Below are 7,268 nucleotides of genomic sequence, written 5' to 3' on the forward strand. Positions count from 1 at the left end.
TCTTATCGTGTGGGTTGTGACGTAGAATACCAGTCTCATCAACCCTGGCTTATGATTGAACCGCCAAAGGCCCCTAACATGACTCATGTAACGATTACTCACTTACATCAGTAAATAGTAACCGGGACCACCAGCTTAACGTGCCTTCCGGAGCACGGATCATCTTACTTTCGGACAATCAGGTGATCAGCCTGTAATGTCCTAACCAAACGAGGGATCACAAAGTGATTTTTGTGATATGTCCCCACCGGGATTCGAACCCGGGGCCTCCGGATCGAGAGTCCAACGCTCAACCACTGGACCACAGAGGCCGTTAGACAGTGGTAGTGAAAACAGTAATTAATAACTCATTGATGCAAGTGCTACCGGGGTTCGAACCGGCATGGGCACTCCCCGATTATTATAAAAAAAAAAAAACATAAACAACTTAAGGTGTTTGCCGTCTTCCGGCCAAGTAGTTAATGCCATCTGCGGCAGATCTACAATAAGTTAGAAAATCAGCGTTGTGGCACTTCGTCAATGTCGGAGTGTCACAACATATTGCTGAGCTGACGTCTTTTTTTAGAAATAAGTTTTAATTACTATGTTATCTCCTACTGTGTACCAATACCTACTTATATCTAAAATAAATGATTTCTATTCTATTCTATTCTATTCTAAAAAAAAACAAAAAAGGGTGTTTGCCGTCCAAGTAACATAAAATAAAAAAATATAGTGCAAATCAGTCCAACTCATACTTGGTTACATACATACATACATAAACTCACGCCCGTAATCCCTAATGGGGTGGGCAGAGCCACAAGTAATTATATCAAGTAGGTATACGTGGGAAAGCCTACCACTGGATAAAATCCTACCTATCTGACCGCTCGCAATATGTACAAGTGGATCATATTGATGAGCGCGGGAAACTCAAATGCGTTGTCTCCAATAGTATCACAACAAATTGGTCTATTCCCCAAGGAAGCGTGATAGGGTGTCTCCTGTTCATCGTTTATATAAATGAGCTGCCTCGTGCTGCTGACAGTTTGTGTGTTATGTTCGCTGACGACATATCGTTACTATTTAAGTGCAACAGAACGGACCGCGATACCGATAAAAAAATTGTCCATACTTATAACTCCGTTAAGGATTGGCTACAGATTCATAACTTAAAAATTAACGCGGATAAAACTAAAATCATTCAATTTAAGCCCTACCAAAAAGTACCTTTAGATCTAAAAACAATTTCAAAAACTTTGAATGTAGAGCAGACAAACAATTTCAGACTTTTGGGAGTGTATTTGGACACACACTTGGATTGGAAGATTCATGTGGAAGCAATAAAAACAAAGCTTTCACAATTCATTTTTGCACTATCTACACTTAAAAGAAACACTAATCGGGAATGTGCGAAGACTGCATACTATGCCTATGCATACTCTTGGATGAGATATGGGGTAATTTTATGGGGGAATAGTACGGATGCCGGTGATATATTTATAAAACAGAAAAAATGTCTACGAATAATAAACAATGTAAAGCCTAGGGATACCTGTAAACTGCACTTCATTAAAGAAAATATGTTAACTTTGCCGTGTATTTACATCCTGGAGTCAGCTATGTTTGTCAGAAAGCATACCAACCTCTTCGCGTTTTGTACGAGTGAGCGTCGGAAACAAAATATTGTCCTTCCGGCTCCACGTATAGAAATGTTTAGAGGAAGCCCTTTGTATCGCTGCGCACTCATTTACAACAAAATCCCTAGTATTTTAAAAGTGAACAATGATGATATCTTTAAAAGCGCCCTCAAATCGATGTTGATTAAAAAATGCTATTATACTATAAATGAATTTATGAATGACAAATTAAACTAGTATTAAATTAAGTAATTAGAATTTAAGTATGGTACTAACTGCATGCTAGTAGGGGAAATACGGACAAAATGACAGGGTGTTTTGTTTAATAATCATAAATCTTTATTTATTGTAATTATAATCAGTCTTTTACATTTGAAATTATCTTAGGTTAATTGACTAACAGTAAAACAGTATTTTACTTGAATAGGAACGATAAAAAATTAGATATTAAGAAAACAATGGACGAATCAAAAAAACCATTTTGTCCGTATAGTACGGACAAAATGACACACCAACTATGGGTATAATGACATACCACAAATTTACAAACAAAGTTCACAAATAAATCTCTTAGTCTTCCTTGAGACATCAGCACATGAAGCGTGAGCCCAACGATAACAACTCATGCACCGTAACCAGCTTTCTCCCGGCTTGGACCGCGAATAAAGGTCATTGCAATAAATGCATGGGCAGTCTTCGTCGTCCTCGTTTTCGTCTGCAATATCAACAGTATCAGAGCTGGAATCGATGGTTTGAGAAGTTTGACGCTGCCTCTTTAGCATCTGTCTTTTTTTTGGTGCAACTGTGCTTTTGACAGTGGATTTTTTGTTGCTATTGGACTTGCCATCATCAAAAAGCACCTTTTTCACCTGTCTTTTCTTTTTTGCGGATGGATCTTTTGGTCTATTTTTTTCAATAACTTCTTCCATATTTGGAGTTGAAGTTAAAAGCCAATTTCCTTTGGCAGGATTGAGTTTTCTTTTGCCTTGGCCTCGAATGAACTGCCCCTGTGGTGGTGGTGAAAGAATCTCAATTGGAAATTCAAGTGACTTTGATGAGCCTGGTTTCATACCATCATCGTGAGTTACTATAGAGCTTTTAACTGTAAAAGATTCCTGCACATTTGTTCCTAAATCCTTAGAAATAGTTACTCCAACATCTGTAGTCAGTGGTCGTTCTTCGTCTTCTGGTATCGCATTAATTTGTGTCGTTGTATTTTGTGTTTCCAAGGGATCTAAAGTAGAAACAATCGTGTTGTCCAAATCGGCTTGTGTTGGAGTAGGGTTTTCATTTTCAACCGGTGATAAACGCTCGTAGGCAGGTTCAGGTTCAGGTTCGGTACCTGCAACGTTGACCTGATTCAACGGAATATTTGTAGTCTCAGCTGGTTCAAACATGTAGTCTGGAAAAATGTCAGGATTTATTGGCCATAAACCTGTGCTTTTAAAGCCATTACTTGCATTTTGTACCGTTGCGGCCTTTCCGTATGCTTGAGCAAACAAATTTCCAATTTGTAAATGGGTAACAACGCGTCCTGGGTGATTCTTTAACCATTTAGAGATTTCTTGATTGTAGAACGTTTTTAGTGGTCCGTAAATACTTACATCCAAGGGCTGCATTCGATGTGTGCAGTGTGGAGGTAGACACAGCATATGAATGCCGTTTTCTTTAGCATATGTCAAAGCTTCAATAGTTTTGTGACTTGCATGACCATCACAAATAAGCAAAACCGGGTCCTCTTTACTTGCTTTCGTGTACAATTGGAAATGTTTCAACCATTTTACAAACACATCTGTGTTCATCCATCCTGATTCTTGTGCCAGTCCTAGAGTGCCAGTAGGAGCTTCATCTATTAGTTCATTTTTCATGTTTTTCCTAGGAAAAATCATGCATGGTGGAATAAATGAACCAATGGCATTTGTACAGCACACCACTGTCACATTAGAACCCCTTTCAGCACTTGTGAGGCAGCCAATTTGCTTCCTGCCCTTCGTAGCTAAAATTTTTTGCGGTTTTTGGACGGTGGTTAGCCCGCTTTCGTCCATGTTATAAACACGCTGAGGTTCTAACTTATATTTATTCAAAAACTCTTCATAAATTTCAAAAAATCTTTTTACTTGAGGTCTGTTAAACGCTTGTGCTCTTGCTGCAGAAGTTGGTTCTGGAGACCGTAACGATATATCAGGGTTTCTTTTCAGAAAACTCTCAAGCCACTCCTGTCCAGCACGTTTCTTATCTTTGTTGAATGCGTGATCAAACCCGTTTTTCTCTGCTAGTTCAAAGGCTAGCTCCTGGACTGCCGTACGCGTCAACCCAAAAAGTCTAGTCTCCAAAAATTTGATGTGGTCCACTAATTCTCTTTCTATTTCTAATGGAAATGTTGGTTTAAACCTGCCAAGTCCCTTACTACTTGATTCTAAATTTTTATTCTTATTTAGAGCATGTCTTCTTAAAGTAGCTTGTGGAACCCCGAAAGTTTTTGCAGCCAATTCCCAACCCATTTTATTTTCTTTCCATGCTGTAATGGCTTGCTCCATTGATTCCTTGCTCCATGACTGTCGGTTTGTTGTTCTTTGATAGTTCCGCGGCATCTCACCTAAAAAAACAAGACAAAAGTAAATATTAGTAACACTATGGACAAAATGACATACCTATGTCGTTTTGTCCAGCGTATGGGTATGTCATTTTACCCTAATTTAGGCATGAAACGTTTAATATCATAATTAATAAAAAAACTTGAAATTTCTTATAAAACCAACACTAATCACAAGCCTATAACATAAGTCTTCAAGTTTAGTAAACAAAATAACAAATAATATTATAAAACTCACCAAAAATCCAGTGTAATCCATTTATAAAAAATTTTTTTGGCTACACGAAACACGTTTCGACTCGTTACTTCAAACAGACTAACCGAATGGCGCTGGGTACCTCGCAGGATTGCCAACATGGCCGCCGCCGCGTGTTGCTAGGTTCGTGACGTCGCTATAGCCCGCCAAATTCGAAATAAGCCCACTGTGTCGTTTTGTCCGTATATGTCATTTTGTCCGTAATTCCCCTAATATAATTTTATTTAATCCTAACTTTAACTCTACCAAGATGATAATTAACTCACCATTAATTGGAAAATGTAAATATTGTAAGTTATAATGTATTTGCCCTCTTTGCGACACCCTGACAGGGTATGTTATAATATGAATTATTATTATTAATGATGATATTGTAACATAACATGCAATAAATAAATAAATAATCAAAGACAACTTGCAGCCACTGTTGATACGAATTCCAAAGATGGATATGATGAACCTTATGGTGATAAGGGATCAGCCTATCGCCCATAACATTAGTCCATCATGTTAGAGGACACAATCCCTCAAACTCCTCAAACTCCTTAATCTCCTCATACTTGGTTAATTCATATTTTTCTAGACATTACGTCCGTTCCGTAAAAAAAGTGTACCAAAACACTTTAATTTTTTTTAATCGTGACGACGCTTTAAAAAAATGCCTGTCATCAATGGCAAAAAAAAATTAACAGCCTTTTTATGGGTGAATAAAGTCACCTGCTTCGATTGACACCGTAAAATTGAAAGGCGTTCTGTTGGTCAGTTTTAATTTAAGGGTTCCGTACCATTGACCTGGTAAACTGCAGTAGGTACACAAAATTTTACTTGTTACCATTCCATGGCAAACACAAATACAAATCTTTATTGGTAACATAAGCTACATGTCAGTGGTACAGACGATGGCAAGTACATTAATTAGGTGTGATATACATTATTATTACAAAGAAATTTATATATAAATGTATTTTTCGAGCGATACAGAAGTAAGTAAGAAGAAAGAAAGTAAGGAAGTAAGTAAGTAGTGAGTGTGGAGGAGGCAAGAGAAGTGTTCTATAGTCTCTGCTTACCCCGGTGGGAAATAGGCGTGAGTTTATGTATGTATGTATACCGAAGTAAGTATTATAGTATTAACATGGACCGGGTAACTAATTCAATTATTATTTAGTGATATTTTTTTTTATTTATCATAGTATATTTTAACTTTATTTATTAAGTATTGTTTTATATGTTTATTATGATTTAATTTATAAAATGATATCAAACTGTGTTGTAGAGCCATAACATAAACAGCCCATATATGTCCCACTGCTGGGCACAGGCCTCCCTTCATTCAACCGGAGAGGGTATGGAGCATATTCCACCACGCTGCTCCACTGCAGGTTGTTAATAGCCGGGATCAACGGTTTAAGCCCTCCGAAGCACGGAATCTCATACGGAAAATGATATTGCTTTTTCAGACAATCAGGTGATTCAAGCCTTAAAAGTCCTTACCAAACAAAGGACAGTCTCACAGAGTGATTTCGACAATTTCCTCATCGGGAATCGAACTCGGCCCTTCAGATCGTGAGCCCAACTCTCAAACCACTACACCACGGAGGCTGTTCCCTACTTCCACCAAAGTAAGTAAAAAGTAAGAAGTAAGTAAATAAATTCTTCGGAACGGGGGTCGCGAAATATGTCAATTTGACACTGGGGAATAAGTAAAAGTGTGTGGACAATAACTGCCTAAACTTGTCTTGGGAAGGAAGTTTTACGCAAGGAATATTGTCATTTATTAATACTTTTCTTTAGTGTTTTTTTGTATATTATACATATATATGGTGTGTTCGTGACACTACCGAATGCTCAGGGGGATGATTCAACTCATGATGCTGAGTTTCTATCGAGTGAAATTTTCTATCGCAAAATTATTGACATATTGTGTTTTTTAATTTTTTTTCAATCCTATATTTTTCCGACAGAAAATTCCACTAACAATATGACAAAAACAATAAAGACTTTATCACTAATTTAAGAACGCTATTGTCAGTAAAACATTCTCCATTCTTGTCTATCAAAGGCCAATTGTTTCACTTCCTTATAAAACAAGACGTTCACCTTACTTTAATCTGTACCATGTAAGCTCTTCTTGGTCTTCCCTTTCCTTCTAGCTTCCCTTCTATGATGTTTTTAATAAAGTCGTGTCTTATAGTGTCTAATCTTCTTGCCTCTTCTGTCCTCAATAACTCTCAATATTTGCATCTTTTCCCCTACTCTTACTAGCACTTCCTCATTAGTAATAAACGCTTACATATCTATAATACGTATATATCTAAGTTTTTACGTTGTGTAATATTACATAAGCCGCGAAGAAGGCCGGCACCGGTTCGTTAAACTTTCACTGAATTCATCTGTTCCAAGCAACCGGTCCAACAGCTCCCTGAAGACCAACTTGTGTGATAGATTCAAACGAAACGAATACTTTTTGTATGAAACTTACCTTTTTTTCTTAGTTGGAAGGAGATATATTATACTTACTGTTTGCGCTCTAGCAAGGTAGTGAACAGAAAGATATATACGGGCTATTAGTGACATCGTAACGAATATGGAGGAGGGTGATTCAGACCATGATTCTGGGTTAATATAAGTCGAATTTTTAGTCGTAAAATTCAAGTTTTTTAATTATTTTTAATTATGATATACTTTTGCGATGAATAAATCCACTTGATATTAAATCATAATAATGAGCTGAATCGTACCCTTGAAGTATTCGTTACGATTGTTACTTACACCCCGTACAAGTACCTACAGGTGATGTGTT

General features: G+C 37.2%; 1 non-coding gene across 1 annotated transcript; it reads right to left on the reverse strand.

Annotated features, from left to right (window-relative positions):
• Positions 1–239: 239 nt before the first annotated feature.
• Positions 240–311, reverse strand: Trnae-cuc (transfer RNA glutamic acid (anticodon CUC)). Its single transcript has one exon. It is a non-coding gene; the product is annotated as a tRNA-Glu (tRNA).
• Between the last annotated feature and the right edge of the window lie 6,957 nt (positions 312–7,268).

This window comes from Pectinophora gossypiella, chromosome 12 (genome assembly GCF_024362695.1).
Source record: "Pectinophora gossypiella chromosome 12, ilPecGoss1.1, whole genome shotgun sequence".
Classification (NCBI taxonomy): Eukaryota; Metazoa; Arthropoda; class Insecta; order Lepidoptera; family Gelechiidae; genus Pectinophora; species Pectinophora gossypiella.